Here is a 17601-nt window from a genome sequence, read left to right as displayed (position 1 = left end):
TAATTCCGCATATGCTATCCATTCCACTTCATGGGAGCAGTGAAGAACTGTTCCTGGTGGGTTACGGTGGAGGCTCTTAGTCGAAATTCACGCATATATAGCTGTAACATACAATCATACCACTTCTAGTACCCGCAGGCAAAATTACCGTCGAAACTCTATAGACAATGACACAGCAGCAAAACGTAACTGTGTTAATGCATCATACCTCTAAGTGTGCTCTCAATTTTGCCTTGTTGCTGATGATTTTACTGAATAATTTTTTGTTCATTTTTACTTCTTGAAGCTTTCGAACTGCCAAGATAGTTCATAATTTCTGAAAGCGCGTTTTGATGGCATGCCTCCGTTGCTTTGAGTGTATTTTCCTTGGTCATGAATTCCCTACATGCCACTGTTACGTTACCGTGCTAACCCATTACAACCTCCATAGTTGACATCCTCTTTCTTTCCATGCAAACAGTAAGGAGAGTGAACCGTTTGAAGGACGATTCTCCCTTTTATTCGAGTGAACAGATCTCGAGAAAATGAGAGAGAACTAGCTCGTTGAAACAGCACACTGTGAAAAAGGGAATCACTCGGGGCATGCGTTGTAATCTCTCTCCTCAGCTTTTTGTGAAAGTCCACATTTAGATAATAATGATGTACACAAAATCATAACCCTACCTTTGGCAATGTACAGCGCGCTTGAAAGGAGCAGCGCACTTACGAACACGCATTTCTTAAATAAGTGCTGGTCCTTGCTTAAATAAAAATCACCACACAAAGTAACATAAGCAGAACAAGTAATTAATATTATTCGCGACAATTCGACAATTGATCATCTACGGACGTCTTCGTCCTCCTTTCTCTTTACTACAAGAGTTTATTCGCCATGCTCGAAATGAAAATATGAAAAATGACGTTTAGCTTCAACTTAGTCTAAGTTGTGTACATATTTGTAAATCATCGTAGTTTGCCGGTACATTTAGGCAGAAGCCTTCTGTTTTTTACGCACAGATCGCTTCACAATTCTTCCACACGACTTGCCGCTGAAGCGCCAGCCGAGAACAGCACTTAAATAGTATTGGCTCACATTGTATTTCCTTTCATGCGGGCTGTTCTGGCGTCTGCCCTGATTAATTGCCGTGCGCCATATTTGTGTCAAATTTTTTACAGACACTTCGTCCTAGTTTGAATGCAGGCAATAGCTATACTTTCGTCCTAAGCCTACTTGTCTGGTCGCCGTGGGCTTGTAATCTGTTGAATCCTGCTGTAAAGGGCAGAAGTTCTCATTCACCGTGGTGCGAGATGCAAAAAAAATCATCTATGTCGCGCTTGTAATAAAAGTGTTTTAAGCTACATTTACGAACATTTGTCCAAATATATATATATATATATATATATATATATATATATATATATATATATATATATATATATATATATATATATATATATATATATATATATATATATATATATATATATATATATATATATATATGCCCATATATATGCCGACGTTTGCCTTTCTCAAGAAAGGCAAACGTCGACTCCAAATAAAACAGGAATCAGCCGGGAAGCTTTTTTTTATTTGTATCTATATATATATTTATCTATGACTGACATCAGACAGCTCTCGGGAGCCTTGTGTTTCACCTCCATTGAAAAGAAGTGAAAATGGCAACATATATATATAGTCATTTTCATTTCTTTTCGATGATGGTGGCGAAAAGCAAGGCGCCCGTGTGCTATGCGTGTCAGTGCACGTTAAAGAACCCCGGGCGGTCGAAATTTTCGGAGACGTGTGTTGTGTGTGTGTGTGTTTATATATATATATATATATATATATATATATATATATATATATATATATATATATATATAGTAGGTATTGTTTCCAGCCCGGGGAAAGGCTAACTGCTCAGAAGTGATGGCTTGTTTTTCAGCGTGTTCTTGTAGGTTTACAAAAGCGCTAGCGTGTTAGAAGGCCTTTACTTTAGTGTTCTAGCACTCGAGCCTGCAATCGGCGATTTCGACGACGTTTCGGTAAACCGTCTATGCTTTTGTCACGTAAATGTTAAAACCCGGTAAACAAGAACCTGCAGCGCTGAGCTTCAACCCAATGAAAGGGCGAATTAGTGCTCTTAATACCATTTTTAGACATTTTGACCGCTTATACCTGCATACCATTAGAAGCGCCTTAGTACCGGAATATCACCGTTTTTCGGGTAGAGAGTGAGAATATATATCTTCTCAACAATATTTTTTTTCGTTTTCGAGCCTTTGAAAATACAATTTGCATTTTTCTGTGCCGTCTAGTAGAATGCTGACATAGTTCTGGGTGCTCAAAATTATTTTTAGATAAATGTAAACTCTTCTAGCTAGGACAGATATTTTATCTGCCCTACCGAACCTTATATTCTGGAGCTAACGATTCCTGTTCTCGTTAGAAACATTACGTGAATAACAATCACTGCCAAAATGGCTAATTTAGGTGCCCAAAAGACCTAGTGTATGAATATCTACCAGAAATTCTGCTATATCCGAGCACCAAACCTTCTCCCACATGCGAATATTTGCTAGTCTTTCCCTTGGCGTGGCGTTGGACTAATTGAGTTTTCTCAAGGAAGCACTAATGCATATTTGAGTAATTTTTCATTCCCATGACACATGCTAGCTTTAACAAAGATTGGTCAGCGCGATCGGCTAATATTGCCAGTGTTTCGCGCGTAGAAGCACCAGGAAAGTATTTCACTTTGTTATATTCTCAAGGTTTTCTAAAGAATTTGGCACATGTATACTACCAGCGAGAAAATAAAAGCTCAAAATATAGGTGCATTACAAATCCAGAAGCTCGAGCTTGAATTTCTTTCTTGGTGTATTACGATAAATTTCGCTTCCCTAAGGAAAAAGGGCCTGAAGCTCCTTACATCGTGAATTTTAATAATCGTGATTTCCTTCTTTCTTAATACAAGCATCCAAGCGCATTCTTTTAGGGGCGAACGTGATTGCTTGCCGAAGAAGACCATATTTTTTGAAGCACGTATTTCAGGATATCCGGCGTGGAGCAAGGTAAATACATAATAGGCTGAACGAAGTGAAAGATTGAAGCTATGGATTTCATTGCACGATGTAAATAAAAGTTTAAGAAAGGTATTTGAATAATGAATATTGAAGTGCAAAAGTGGAACGCCTAGGTCTCCGCAATAATGTAGGCCTTCTGGGATCTTTAATATGGACTAAAATTCTTTTGCATGGTGTTTTTTTTTTTTTTTCTAGCCGCTGCGGATTTCAGAATGCAGAAATTTGATGCCAATACGGGAAGGGCTACGAAGCAATATTGGCATGGCGAAATACCTAATTTGAAAAAATGAATTTCCTTTGGGAACGGAAGCTAGTTCCCTGGCTGAAACTTAATAAAATGCCTATAAAGGACCTCCATATATTTTTTTTTCACTCATCCTCAAAGAGCAATAATGCAAAAAAAAATGCATAAGCTGTAAATTGCGCTGCAGTTTCTATGGAAAGAAAGTTTCAAGCATTTATTTTTTCTGTCAAGGTGGGTTTCGTTTTATGGAAGCCAAAATTTCTTCATATGAGAAGTAAGAGTAAGCATAGTGGCCCATATGATTTACCCTCGATAATTAGATTTTAGGTACATATTTAAAAGCGACAGTGGCCTCTGTTTTAAAGCCTGTGAAAAAGCTAGACACAGCATATCATGTCCTTTACACAACTGCCCTTGTAAAAACTTTTTTGTTCGTTGTGTTGATTTCTTCCTCATCTCTTGCTGCATCATTACCATAGTTCTCGGCGCCCGTCAAATATGGCATTAAATTGCATAAGGAGAAATTGTATAGGCTTCGCAAAGTTACCTATGGATTGCCGTATGTAACTATAGCAACGTTTTCGTTTCATTTGTGTACTATAAATTCATCTGGTGTGCCCTGCGAGCAGGATTACTACCTCGATCACTATCGGTACCCGATTCGTTTCGCACATTGCGGAAGTAAGCTCATCGGAAGGTAATAAGAAACAAATTACAAGGGTTCAACGCTGCTGAACCAAATATTGAGCGAGAGCATTAGCTGCGGGTGACCGAGCGTTCTTCTTCTTCTCTTTTTCTTCTTCCTCAGCCCACATATAAAGCCCCGCTTTAACCAAGCCGTATGAACGTGCCTTAGTAGCCTAGAGGGGTAACGTGAATTCCAGGGTTCTAGTAGGCTAATTCTGACATAACCTGCCCATGTGAAACGAGTGACCCACGTTGGCAGCTCCTGACAGCCCATCTCTCGTTTTTGTGTCACGTGGGGTGTGACGTCACGCGCTGCGACGTGGCTTCGACCGCGCTATGCCGACTGCTTGAGTTGGTAGCCCAGCTCTCGCCCTAGTGTCAGGTGGGGTGTGACGTCACATCGTGACGTGAGTGCGACCGCGCTACGCCGACCGCTTGAGTTGGTAGCGCAGCTCTCACCCTAGTGTCACGTGGGGTGGGACGTCACAGCGTCACGTGGGCATGGCCACGTCTTGCTGAAGGCTCGAAACCTAGAGTAGTATTGCTGTCACAATAAAACATCGTCCTATCGTAAATCAGTGGTGTGAATTGGAAGACTATGTTATGAAAGCTGCCACTATATGGTCTCTATTTACATGACTAATATACTATTTCTTGATTGCGCGTACAGCAACAGGCTTGTAAAGCACGAAATGTCTGTCATTGCCGTTCCGGCAAGCGATGTGTAAATGCAGGATGGAAATGGCTGCTTGGAATAATCCGCGAAAATATTAGAGTTTTATCTCCCAAGAAATCCTGGGATACTGCGAGCCGATAAAAATATGCGACATCATCAATATGACTCTCCTCTAAGGCGTGAAAGTGAGTATATATTGTTTTATGTAGTTCAAGTAGCTGAAGTGGGCTATACTTGTGTGTCAATATGAAGACCCAATCTAATCATGGAAATTTCACTATGAATAGATAAATAGGTCGTGAGGGTAGCTGATTGGGCAACTTTATTGTTCATGATGATATCTGTAGCACTCGATAAAGGGCCCAGGGTTGTGTCGTCTTCATGTATTGTCATTGTTTTTCGTGCGCCTCAAACATCATCCTAAACAGGTGATATTTGCAGAAGTAATTGCAATGTGAAGATGTGAAAGGCCAGAAAACAGCAGTAGTAAAATAAGGTTTTGCTTATGTGGTTTACCGTCCCAAAGCGACTCAGGCTGTGAGAGACGCCCCCTCCCCCCCCCCCCCCCCCCCCCCCCCCAGGGCAGGGCTCCTGAAATTTAAACCACCTGGTGTTCTTTAACCTCTACTCTCATTGCATACCCCACGGAATTCTTGTTTATAGCTTCCATCGAAAAGCGGCCGCCGCGACCAGGATTCGATCCCGCATCCTTGGACACAGTAGTCGTTCGCCCTAAGCATTACTTCAACATGGCGGGGTTAATATGAAAATATGCCTAGCAATGCAGAACTGAAAAATAAAAAATTATAATAGAACAATTACTGTCCCCAGCAGGTTCTACATCATTTTAATGCAAATACCTCCAAATCTGTGAGCTTAAGTAGTAAGTTATCAAATCAGATGGTCAACACAGTGTAGGTGCAAGCTTTCTTGTTAATAATTTTCTTAGGGCTGCCAATAACGAGGTGATCAAGTTCAAAAATCTTCATAATACAACGTGCAACGCCTCACTGTTCAAAACTGCTGAAGAACAGATAGTGCTGACCGCGCTTCGACGTTTACGAGTATGTACAAAACTGGAGCGGTATTTCACCCCTGCGTCTCAAGGCGCAGATGAAGGCATCGATTACAGGAGGCATTCAACATTCGGTCGGAACGTTGTTTGGCTAAGACGGGCGCATGCTCTTCTGCAAACAGATCGTTTCCGTAATTAACGCCAACGAATTCACGATGGCATCTTCGGGTTGCTGGCTGAAGTAATTATATTTTGCTAAACTGCAGGCTGTACAACCAGAACGCATCTTTATGAGAGAAGGTGGAGATGAAAACTTCCAGACACTGCTAAAACGTTTCTTCAATAAAGCAGCCGCCCTACTTTACACTATTTTTTTTTTGTTTCAAAATAAGCCACCATTAAACCTTGACAACATAGTGCACGAAGAATTGCACCATGTTCTCGTTTCGAACATAATTAACTAGTAATTACAGTTGTAATATTTTTCTTAATACTTGGGTCTGGTGACGCTGCCAAAATTTAAATTGGTACCTTGATGAATACGTATTCGTTTTATATTCTTCTTATTGCTTGGGTTCTATAGGTTACCGATTCTCATCTTCCATCGCTTCAAATTCCGCTGAATATTGAGTTTTCTTTTCTTGATATTACTCTGCAAAACTCGTACAATCTGCATATAGATGAGAATAAAGTGAAATGGTAGACTTGCGAGTAATGCATTTTATTCATGAACGCGCACTCTTTCTCTCTAAGCAAAGAGGCTCTTCAGTAAATTGTTAGCAACGCTTTCTCGTCTCGAGAATAAAGATAACAACACACTATGTAGAAGCCAGCTGCCATGTAGTGAGAGACTAGCTAACGAAAGGCAGCAGCGCTCGCGACCTCCTCTAGTAAGTCTCTTCGTCTTCATGTTTTAGTCTCGGCCTTATACGCCTGCGCTTTTTCGACTTCTTCCAACAGCCACTTCCAACCTGCTCGTCTACCAGCCCATTCAATACCCCAAAAAGAAGTTAGAAGACTTTCGTACTTCCCATCGGTGATGTGGGAGTAAAAAGAAATACTACTCGCCTAATAGAAGGCGACAGGCTTGTCAGGTCCGCTTGCCGTCTTTTGTGATTTCTGGCAGCGGATAGGGAATTCTAAGTGGACTCTCCCTTTCCTCGAGATGGCTCGAAGCAATGACGCAAGGAGCCTAAAATTGAGTTTTCAACACAACCCTTGGGCAGAGCCCGGCGCAAGCGACTTGAGAAAACGAAACGACGTTTCCTTTTGTTTTTATTACATGTGTCCCGGGTTGGCTTAAGAGTGAAGGAACAGGGCCTTAGACGCGGACTCTTTCGAGAATGCGGAAAAATAGGGAGCGATAAGACGGCCTCAGTGGAGTCAATTTAACGCATCGCGTACGGTGCGCCGTCTCTTCGCTCTAGACCTACTCTGGCTCACACGCAAGTGTTATGGCTGTTCTTTTCCTAACACATTCGCGCGTGCGAGGAAAAAGAAATATTCCCCAGCTATAGCTCTGCCTAGGAGAAAGACGCAAGCTGGTGGCTGAAGTGAAGGACACAGAGTGGAAACGAATGAAAATAGAAATAGTGAACCTCATTATGCGCTCCGCGCGGTGACTCGCGAAGATGGTTTCGTTTAGTGAAGCTCTCACGTTTATTATAGATTGGCATAGTCGCTGTAAATGAGGGACACACACACATGCCGCTTTTTATGTTATTGTGGTTGTTTCTACATCTGCAAAGCAAACAAAAAAAGGAACCAGGGTAATGAAATAAATATACGAAACAAAATAGAGATCGTGACGGTTGTTTTGAAGGACAGTAAGGTGAATGGCATCCTTACAGATAAGCTTAATATCATCTCGGTTTGGGTTGTTTCTGCAGTAAAGTCAAAAGGTTGTTTCGTATGAACATCAGTGAGTGCTCTAAGTGTTGCTGGACGAAGAGAATTAGGGTATATAACAAGCGCAGTGGTTTTCGTTTTCTTTTACAAAACTCAATTTTATTGGAGCTTCATTTCGAACCATCGTTAACGCCGGCACGCAGGTGGTGGTTGCCAGGTGGCAAAGTGAGACGCGGAAATCCCCTGTGTGAGATGGGGCGGGCGGTCTAGAGGCTAGGACATTTATGGCGAGACTTATGGAATAAACTACTGGAAAGCCATCACCGCATAAAGACTCCGGCATGTACCCATCATGCAAACAGGATTTCCTGGCGACTGAAGAATATTGCGCACACAGATGATTATTGCCACGGGAAGAACAGAGAACGTGTGGACCACGGACGAAAAGACAGCAGAGAGACTGATCGGGTAACAGAAGTGTTGGTGGTGAAATTATCAACCTGGAGGTTGGTTATCGTGGAAATAAGATGATGTGGGGAGAGGTAAGGAATACGTACAAGAGATGCAAGCCAGCGTATCTCTAAAGAGATTTTAAATTAACCGGTACTCCTTTGACCACCATTTCGTAAAATGCCACCTTCAATGTGTCCCTTCAATTCTATGTATAGCTCGGGTAAGTTCCGATTGTTTGACCATCCGAAAAATAAAAGAGGACCTGTCCTTGGAATGTTATCCTACCAGTGTAGCGCTAACGCGCAATCATTCGCACCGAATAGCCGTAACCACTTTGTAATTTCTTACACAATGGATTTCAACTTCATCATAATTGATGTTATTGGAAATGGTTATCCGTAGTGATTGTAACCTTGGCCTTTCATTTTTGATGCTGTAAGACAACTGCCCGCAATGTCTGTAAACCCCAATCTATCTTAAGCGGCTAGGCTGATTGCAGCAGCGTAGCATGAGTCTCTTTCAATGGTTTGTGTTCTGAATGTTCTGAATTTCTGAATAGTAAGGAGTTTTCTTGTAGCGCCTAAATTTACAGGGTCCAATAAATAAATAAACACATCGCTATAGGTGGGCCTCCAAACCAATTCGAGGCAAAGGGATCAGATTCGAATGCTTGGCATTGTGTAAGACCAGTGAGCCAACCCCTCAGAGGGATTGGTCGTGCGATTTAATGCCAGCCTTCCACGCTGCACTTCAGATGTCGTCGTCCTCATCATCTTCATTTACTGTGAAAAAGTTGCACTATAAATAAAAATGAATGGCGTTCAGCTTGAATGTACTGCTCTGTTATTACAGCTGGCCTCCAGGTATCGCATGAAGAGTTATAAGAGTTATACTGTGATCCATACGTTTTATCTAGTTTCGCTGCTATCGTGACACCTGCCTAGAGTAAACCTGCATCATAGGGCAGCATACTGGTTCCTGCTTTCAAGGCTGAGCTTGGAGGCTAGCACATACTTAGTCATACCCAGTCGGAAAAAACTACAGAAAATTTTCTGATGTTACGACAGAACTTCTGTGCGGTTTTGGCAGGAAACCTGTTGTAACAACAGAACATTCTGTAGTAACATCAGAAATTTCTGTAGTTACAACAGAAAAGTGCTACAGAACTACAGACAACAGAAATATACTACAAAAAAACTACAGAACTACAAAAAAATACTGCAGAACAACAAAAACATTTGATGGTTACGACAGAACTACAGGATATTTTGTCGTATTTTTGACACAGTTCTGTAGTTCTTTTTTTAATGGGTATTGTCTGACGGAGTGTCGCAGTGCCAGAACCTGTCAAAACGATAAAGACAATGGGAACCAACGTATCTCAAGGCTGTGGCTGGTCAGATAAAAGCAATGCTAAACCAAGGCAAGCGGTTCTATAGCATGGTATTTCCAATTTCGATGTACTAAACCGTCTCAAACGTTTTGGGGTTTCAATTGGTTTATAAGGTTGAAGGAAGCAATGGTAGACTTAGTGCCATGGTGGGCAGCTCCAGAAAATTTGACCACGTGGTGTTCATTGATGTGCACTAACATCGGACAGTACCCAGGTGGCCAAAATAGTTATATGCAATGCGGCACATTGCCAACAGCTCCTTCTTTCAGCGCAATGCACTCCGATGTGTGAGAAGCAGTATGCTTCAAAAATTGCCTTTTTGCTATTGTATCCGTTGTGCTAATGTGGGAACAACATAGCGCTTCTGTGAAGTATGAATACGCAAATCGTAGTGGTCGGTGGTGTAATTCAATTCATAAGTTAAATTATCATGCCAATTATTACAAAACTTGCTGTTGGTCAGAAAATGACAACACCGTCAGTAAGTTCACGCCACGCCACTAACGCGGTGATTATGCTTTCGAAAACAATTGTACAACGACTTATCTCCCGCAACGAGAGCATCGCACAGATATATTTATAAGCAGCATACAGAGTCTCAGTTGCTGTAAAGCATGCAAGCTATGTTCTAGCGATATATTTCGAAACAAAAAACACGCATGCGAAAGGTCTCTGATCAGAGCGCTCTTGTAATCAACCAATAAAAATACAAAAATGCGCATGGTCAAGAGCGGTGCATATAAGCAAAAAAAACTCTACCCGTTTTGGCGAAATGAGATTAGAGCACGGCAAATCTTGAAAACAGCTCGACTGCCCCGGAAAAGTTTGCGTTCCTGGTTCACAGTCCGTGTGTGGGCATATCAACGTTTGTTTACCTTCCAATGTGCGTGGGGGTTAGCGCGTGGTTTTTCAAGCAGCTGAGCAAATACAATGCGAGACGTTTTGAGGGCTGTGTTATGCGAGGGCACGAAATGTTGTGGTTGTGGGCAAGCCGGCCAAACTGAATTCGGGGCCGCCTCTCCCTGATATGGCACGAAGCGTATGCTGGAGCAGGGTATGCTGCTCTAAACGAAATACTGAAAGAGGCGAATCCAAACCGTGCCTATGGGGTAGGTAAACAATCAATGCTTGGAACTAGAAGACTGAACGACTCTCGCTGTGGATCAGTTGGTCCGAAGTTTGCACGGGAATTTCGGAAGCCATGGGTTCGAATTGCACAAGAGACCATGCCTTTTTTACACTTTCAATTTATCATTTTTCCCCTATAGGGAACCTGCACTGGCTATGCAGCGCTGCATTTGTTCTGTAGCGCGCCTAAAAATGTTGCTGTTAGCCGCTTGGCACACGATAGACGACCGACAATGTAGATCACTGTTACAGATACGCATGTGACAGATAACGTCATTGACTAGGTGCCTCGACGTAGACTAGTTATCTGACACGCCATGCAAAGCTTCGACAGAGCGTGCAATCTGATCCGTGTAAGCTGATGCAGGTGGCGTGAAAATGCCCTACGACAGCGCCTAAAAGTATTTGCTCTTCTCTCTAGGCTATATGTTACGGCTGGGCGATCGCCACAGCAAACTTCATTGCAGGGTGCCTATAGAATGATTAAAGAACTACTTCTGGGGAACAGGGAAAATAAAAAATAGTCCCTTATGCTTTCCCTGGCCCCACTGAGAGTTGGCTTCTTTCATAACAAGAAGCCGGGAATCCATTAGAGTGGATGTTTGACAGTAGCCCTACGAGCTTGGTACCGGATCAAGTATCACCTAGTTTCTTTTTATTGCTTTTGTTATTTCACTGCTGTGTTGTATATGTTTGGTTTTATTCCTAATTGTGCAGAAGAGTTCAATTTGCACTGTAATTATTGTTTATTTTTGCCTGTTTTGTTAAACTGCTTAGTTTATATTCCCACCCTGCTAAAATCCCAACACTGGGATTGCAGTATCAATAAATAAATAATAAAATAAGCATGTCCTACATAATGGACTAATCAACGTGACGTCGGCTCCAGATGTCAAGGCAGCTCTTTTAACTTCTCACGGTTTCGCTTTCCGAAGCTTCGATGAATACCCAGCAGAGTACGGCATAACAACTGTTAACTGCAAGATTGTCGACAATAGTGAGATTAAAACACGGAACCTTCTGCTGTCTGGGAGGCATGGTGCGCGCCAGTATAGCTAAGTATTTATTTATTTATTTATTTATTTATTTATTTATTTATTTATTTATTTATTTATTTATTTATTTATTTATTTATTTATTTATTTATTTATTTATTTATTTATTTATTTATTTATTTATTTATTTATTTATTTATTTATTTATTTATTTATTTATTTATTTATTTATTTATTTATTTATTTATTTATTTATTTATTTATTTATTTAATAAGGCACTACAAATCGCCCAGATGCATCGTTGTAGGAGGTTATTGCAGAGGAAAGTAATGCGAGCAATCGCTAAGGAAGCAAGGTATCATTGCTGAAATGCAGCAAACCACAATATGATTGGAAATTCTGTAACTAAGGAGCAGCACACGGTGAAACTTCAGTACGAGAAGTGTAATTGTTATACGCTCTTAAAAGGCAAAAAATATCCACTACGGAAAGCAGCAGGCGGTCACAGTTCTTGCTACTCGCTAGCGCAAAGATGCAGTCACAAATTCCTTGTCAGTTTTCTACACTACTTCTTACAGTCTGTTCCACGGAGTAATCAGGCGAAAAAAAGAAAATTGACTCGTATACTTTTGTTCGACAGGAAATGTTAGTTATTTTTCTGTTAAAATCATATATTAGTGATATGAAGGTATGTGCACGGTTTAAGGAAAACATTGTGGTTGATGTTGATATGATTATGGTCAAACTGATTTAACTGTAAACGTCTTGCTGCAGGTGCATATTCCTAGGCAAATATATTCTCCGCACTTAACCCCTGATAGTGCAGACACTAGAGCTTAAAATATAGATGGCAACTGCAGCAACTACTAAGAGGAAGGCAGAGGGCATCATACATTCATGCTAAGGAAGAGAAAACAGCATTCACGTGATTAAATTATAACTTTTAAATCCCTGCGCTTCCTCGTTGTGGCGAGAGAGCTGTACCAATGTCCTTTGATGCCTGCCCCCACAGAAGCCTATGCAACAGCCCGCACCTATACCGCGGAGTTAAGGCTCGACACCGTAGAGTCCGACACCGTATACTCCCAATCCATAGTGTTTTAATGTATTTCTCGCACTCAACTTCAACTGGGAGCGAATGCTCAATATTCGTTTGCGATATTCCAGTGGTGTATTGATACTTTTGATTTAGGAGGAGCAGTCTGTAGATTGAAGTTATTATTAATTAGGGTTGGCAAAAAAAAAAAACAGTTTGCAACTGCCTTAGAGTAACCTGCTGCCGTTTTCAATGTAATTTTTGGGGAGGGGTAGTTTTGCGTGCTCTCCTGGTGATGCATCATAATTTAATGAAAGTTCACCTCGTGATCCATCGTGGAGCCAAGGTTGAGCTCACTCATCAGCCGGCTGATTAAACATCGCGCACGGTTGCGGGCAAACTTGTTTCCTGAACGAAGAACGTGCACTGGGAATGAGACAATTTGAATCTGGCAATGCGGTGCCGAGAATTTTAGGAGCAAGTTTGTGAAATTTCCACGGAAGAAACCTTTTACATGCTATTTTAGAACTGCCGAATTTGATTGTTGGAGTGGTGTGAATAATAGTGAGAGCTATCCCTTCCTTTTCAAACTCTTCTGCACGATTACACAGATGATCACCGAAGGGTGGCCTCGACCTCCGCTTACTATTATGCATATATCAAAAAGAATTTCTCGAACGATATTTTCTGACATCGACATATAACTTCTCAATCAAATTGGAGAAGTGTTTACATACGACTCTAAACCTCACTTCTCTTATGTGTGTGGTTCCCGGGGTGCTAGCTTTTGGGGATAAGGTCTATTCTCGCTATTTCGTACGTAGGAGCCTACATGAAATCGCATGTATGGACCAATATGGCAGGATTATTCCTTATCTTATGCGCGTTTTCGCTCAATATTTGGACTGCCTCTCCAACTAGAAAAGTTTGTGTGCGTTTTGTGACGTCATCGAAAGTACTTTCAACACATTAATGTAGGAGCAGTTTGTTACCCACGCGTCTGGGGAGATGGAGCGCTGACTTGTAGCTCTATGTGATCGTACAGTTTATCTCCTCTTTTCTGGCTAGGTAAGGGATAAAAGAGTGCGCAGAACAAATTCCATAGCTGACACATGAGTCCCAAAACTTTATTCTGCCTGATATTTGCCTAGCTGTCATGCACCTTACTAGCCAGTTGTTTCAATGATACAGCCTATGATCTCGTTCGGGCTGACAGCGCTTCATTGGCCTCTATGTGGATCACGAGATTTCTAAGGTTTTACAGTTCTGCTCCTCGCATGTCCTTCTTCTCGACCTGGATGTATATGTGGAATGTTTTAACATTGTGGCACTGCTCCGCTTTATGAGAAGCACAGGCCTAATCGAAGGACTATGAGTTTGCTATGACATGACTGTAACGTGATGTGATGTGGCGTGTCTGTTATGCGACTGTATTAACTTCAACTATCACTCTCTCACAACTTTTATATTTACTCATCCCCTTCCCCCAGTGCAGGGTAGCAAACTGGTTGCTTTTACTGGTTAACCTCCCTGCCTTTCCTACTCATCTTCCTCCTCCTCCTTAGCATTGTGGATGATATTTAATATCAGAAACTTTGGCTTTAAGTGGAGCATGATAGACACTCTTCTCGGTTTGCAATACTGCTTTCGCTCCTGTTTGCATGTTTCTTTAATCTCGCTATTGCTTCCCTTTCTCACATTTATTTAAGTCGTATGCGTATAATAAATGTAAGTTTGTTATTTTTCGTACTAGTGGGTTGAACACGGTGTCGAAAAGAAAACGTGGAAAAATGTCTCATTGAGGGGTACCGTTTAGGGTGAAGTGTTTTGGCATTGATGAAAGCCCAGTGGAGGTGAGTTGTTCTGACTGATAAAATTACTTTATCTAATCGTACGTTTTATGAACGACTATTAGTTCTAAAGCAATTGGGATCGTCTCATGTTTTACATTCTCGAGTCTCTCTAGGCTCCAGGGCTAGAATTTACCTGGCCATTTTGGTATGGCTTCGTTGCAGAATTTCGTTACAGGCCTTAAGCACTGTCTAGCCAGAATAGCTACGCTCTGAAGTGGATTATAGTCTGACGGAAGAGTTTCTTGTCGCTTATACGCACCTGGAGTCTGCTGCTATATACATTTTGCAAGACATTGCAGATCTGCAAGGGCTTACATGAGGCCTAAGTTCGGAAGGGGTGTTTTTTGCAAGGATAGGAAAGAAGGGAGAGATGAATGGATAAAACTTGCATATTTCCGAAGTGCATTTTGGCAACAGTTCCCGCCAAGATTGGTTGAAAACGTTTCTGAAATAAAAACTTCCTCACTTAAGGAAGTGGAGTTTCAATGACTTTTATAAGAAACATGGACCTCTCTATATTGAAAACAGCTGTTTCAATATTTTTTCAAAGGGGACTGCAGAAATGCAGTTTGATAATATCAATGTCCGATTACCTCTCGCTCTCATTCTCTACTCTCTCTTTTGGCGAAACAGCCCATCTGTAATTTTCTTTATCTATACCTGCGCACAGATTAGAATTTGAGCAAAGGACGGGGTGGCAAAAGCAAAAACCACGAAATTTACCAAATGTATACATTTCTAGCTATAAACTCTAGCAGCGTTTTCGAACTAGTAATAAAAGACATACCAGACTCTTACGGGACTCCAGTTCCTATTTACGCCCCTTAATATTCGCATTAAGCGGCAGTATATCCCTCTGCAGTTGTCTGCTTGCTTTCATTACGATAACAAATCCTTTTTTTTACATAATATTCGTTGGTCCCTCTATTCAAAGGTTGTGTAACGAACGCAAAGCGCGCGGGAAAAGGACATTAATCAAAGTGGGGACACCGCTTTAATGAATGCCACAATCATTACCAGCCCTACAGCAGCTATCCCGATTTCGCAACATTGAACCGCAAGGGTTGTTTTCCTGTCGCCCTGCGCTCATTCATTCTTCTCCTTATATTTCGTGAAAACTAATATATCTCCTCCCTCCGCAACGTGACTTCAAATTAGGGACAACTTTCCAACGCTGCAAAAAGCGAGAGCGGCTTTTGCTATAGCCAATGCGCATGCTTTTCTCAACTATGACAAATTGTCCTAAAATTTTGTGGCATGACATTTTACTTCAGTCGGCAATGGTGTCCGGCAGTGTAGGACGAGCAGGAGATCTGAAAGACAGAACTTGGGAACAGACGCTGTTCAGTAAAAGAAGCGCTTTATGGTGCTGAGCAATACAACCTTTGATTAAAGGACTTAAGCAATATTAGGGCTTAAAGAAGAGATTATATATTAAAACATTTAGGAGTTAAAACGGGTATGGAAGAGGCGTATACCAGCGGTCATCCGCTGGAAGAGTTTGCAAAATGCAAACAGTCGCTGAAAACGCCTTACTGACTTTTACACATTGATGAGAAAACTTGCGGTGGGAGGAGGATTAGTCGCTTCTAGTTTATGCTCATATAATTATATCGGAATCAAAAGAAAATTCACTCAAAAGCAATAACAGCATGCTGTGATCGTAATGAATTCAGTGTTTTGCATTGCAAGCAAGCGCTCGACATCTACTTAATTTCTTCTCGAGATATTTGCAAGAAATTTAAGCAGTTTGATAAGATAACTTTTGTTCTTTAATTGCTCGTTGCACGTATATCATATTGGAGAGGTGTATGCTGTTTCAACTTTACGTTTACAGCTGGATGAAATATTCTTTTAGCACGTTCCTTTAGCATTTCACTTCTTTAATTTTGCTCCACTAAAACCACCCTTACCATCGTAGGCCAAAGAAGGAGCCCGTACCGTTGAGGTGCAATAACGAAGCACAATAAGCAGATTGCTCGGACTGTTTGTGGTCAATCAGTCAGTATTTAAAGCTATCTATAGTAATCTTCAGCATTTTAACGTTTTGCATTATTTCAGTTGTTGGCATTAAGTATTTGCATAGCTAAACTTATTAGGAGTGTTCACAACAAACACCTAAAATCATAAACTGTCTCTGCATATTTTTTTTCCGCGCGAATAATAGAATGAAGCATTTCACACTAATTTCCTGAATGGGCGATTAAGAGAGCGGCGTTAAAGATGAATTCCAGTGCAGTATGAGCAGGGTTGTCTTAAGGAAATCTCAATTTTGTGTACGTGCCTACACACTTAAACCGACTGAACACGTAGCCTGAAACTTCGCTGCTAAACTGAGCATTAACGCTTTAACGTCAATCCCTGGGGAACCAAGCATGCTTCGGTTTCCTGAATGGGCAGCCCTTCTTCAGCTTGAGTGCGTAATTATCACGAGAGCGGCAGATGTACTGAAATATGGTAACCACATTCATCCAATTTCTATTTTGCTCTTGTTTCAAGATCTTTTCCTCTCCCACGTGTGAACTTGTCCGCCTTTGTGCATAAGCGTAAATTGGAGCCGGCACTGTGTGGGTTCGTGGCGAATGTGAGATGAGACACTGAGCTCAGAGCGCGGCCTTTCCTAATAACGCGGTAGCGCGTGCTCCGTGATCCTGGAAGCGCATCCATCAAGAGCCTGATGAAAGACCGTAATATGCGTCAGGAGCTAGACCGCGTCGCTAATGACCGCTTCTGCGCCTAACTGGAGACCGTCCGCGAGCTCTCTTAACTTTGGGAAAAGGAGCGACCTTGTGTGTAGTAATGATCAGCGGTTAATGGTCAGTAGCCCTCTCCAGCAAATAGGAAAGTTGGAAAGAAAAGCAAATAAAAAGCATGCGCGACTTTGGCAGGCTGTTTTACGATGTGGAGAGTTTCAGCGGTTAGCACCACTAGAAGCATTTTGCGGTACACAACATATGCTGCCTGCGCAATTTTTCACGAAGGCTATCCACTGGCATTTCGGTAGTCGCATACTTCTTGTAGGGAAAAAGTGCAAGATTTACTGTTGCGGCTTGTTGAAGGCCTTCACAGACATGCACAACTGGTTCCGTTCCCATAACCAAGCAAACAAGTTTCGTGTTTCATTTTTGGTACGGCATTAACTAGTGTAGTTTTATGCCGGGTCTCTCGAGCATTCAAGTAAGCGAGTTAGGGCGGAGTTTGGGAGA

The 17601-nt window shown here is 41.6% G+C and overlaps 1 pseudogene across 3 annotated transcripts in view; it reads left to right on the top strand.

The window, feature by feature from the left end:
* Positions 1 to 14312: 14312 nt before the first annotated feature.
* The window catches only part of LOC146189835 (allatostatin-A receptor pseudogene), a 30399-nt pseudogene continuing 27110 nt past the window's right edge, over positions 14313 to 17601 (top strand). For 2 of the 3 annotated variants that reach the window (XR_014707314.1, XR_014707312.1), the window contains exon 1: positions 14313 to 14395. The product of XR_014707314.1 is annotated as an allatostatin-A receptor pseudogene, transcript variant X3 (transcript). The remainder of the gene's footprint in view (positions 14396 to 17601) is intronic. The other variant, XR_014707313.1, reaches the window with a different exon arrangement.

Source organism: Amblyomma maculatum, chromosome 5 (genome assembly GCF_055883805.1).
Source record: "Amblyomma maculatum isolate TAMU_Amacu chromosome 5, ASM5588380v1, whole genome shotgun sequence".
NCBI classification, from domain to species: Eukaryota; Metazoa; Arthropoda; class Arachnida; order Ixodida; family Ixodidae; genus Amblyomma; species Amblyomma maculatum.
The sequence above is the reverse complement of the archived record's forward strand: the minus strand, read 5'-3'. Positions and strand labels throughout refer to the sequence as shown.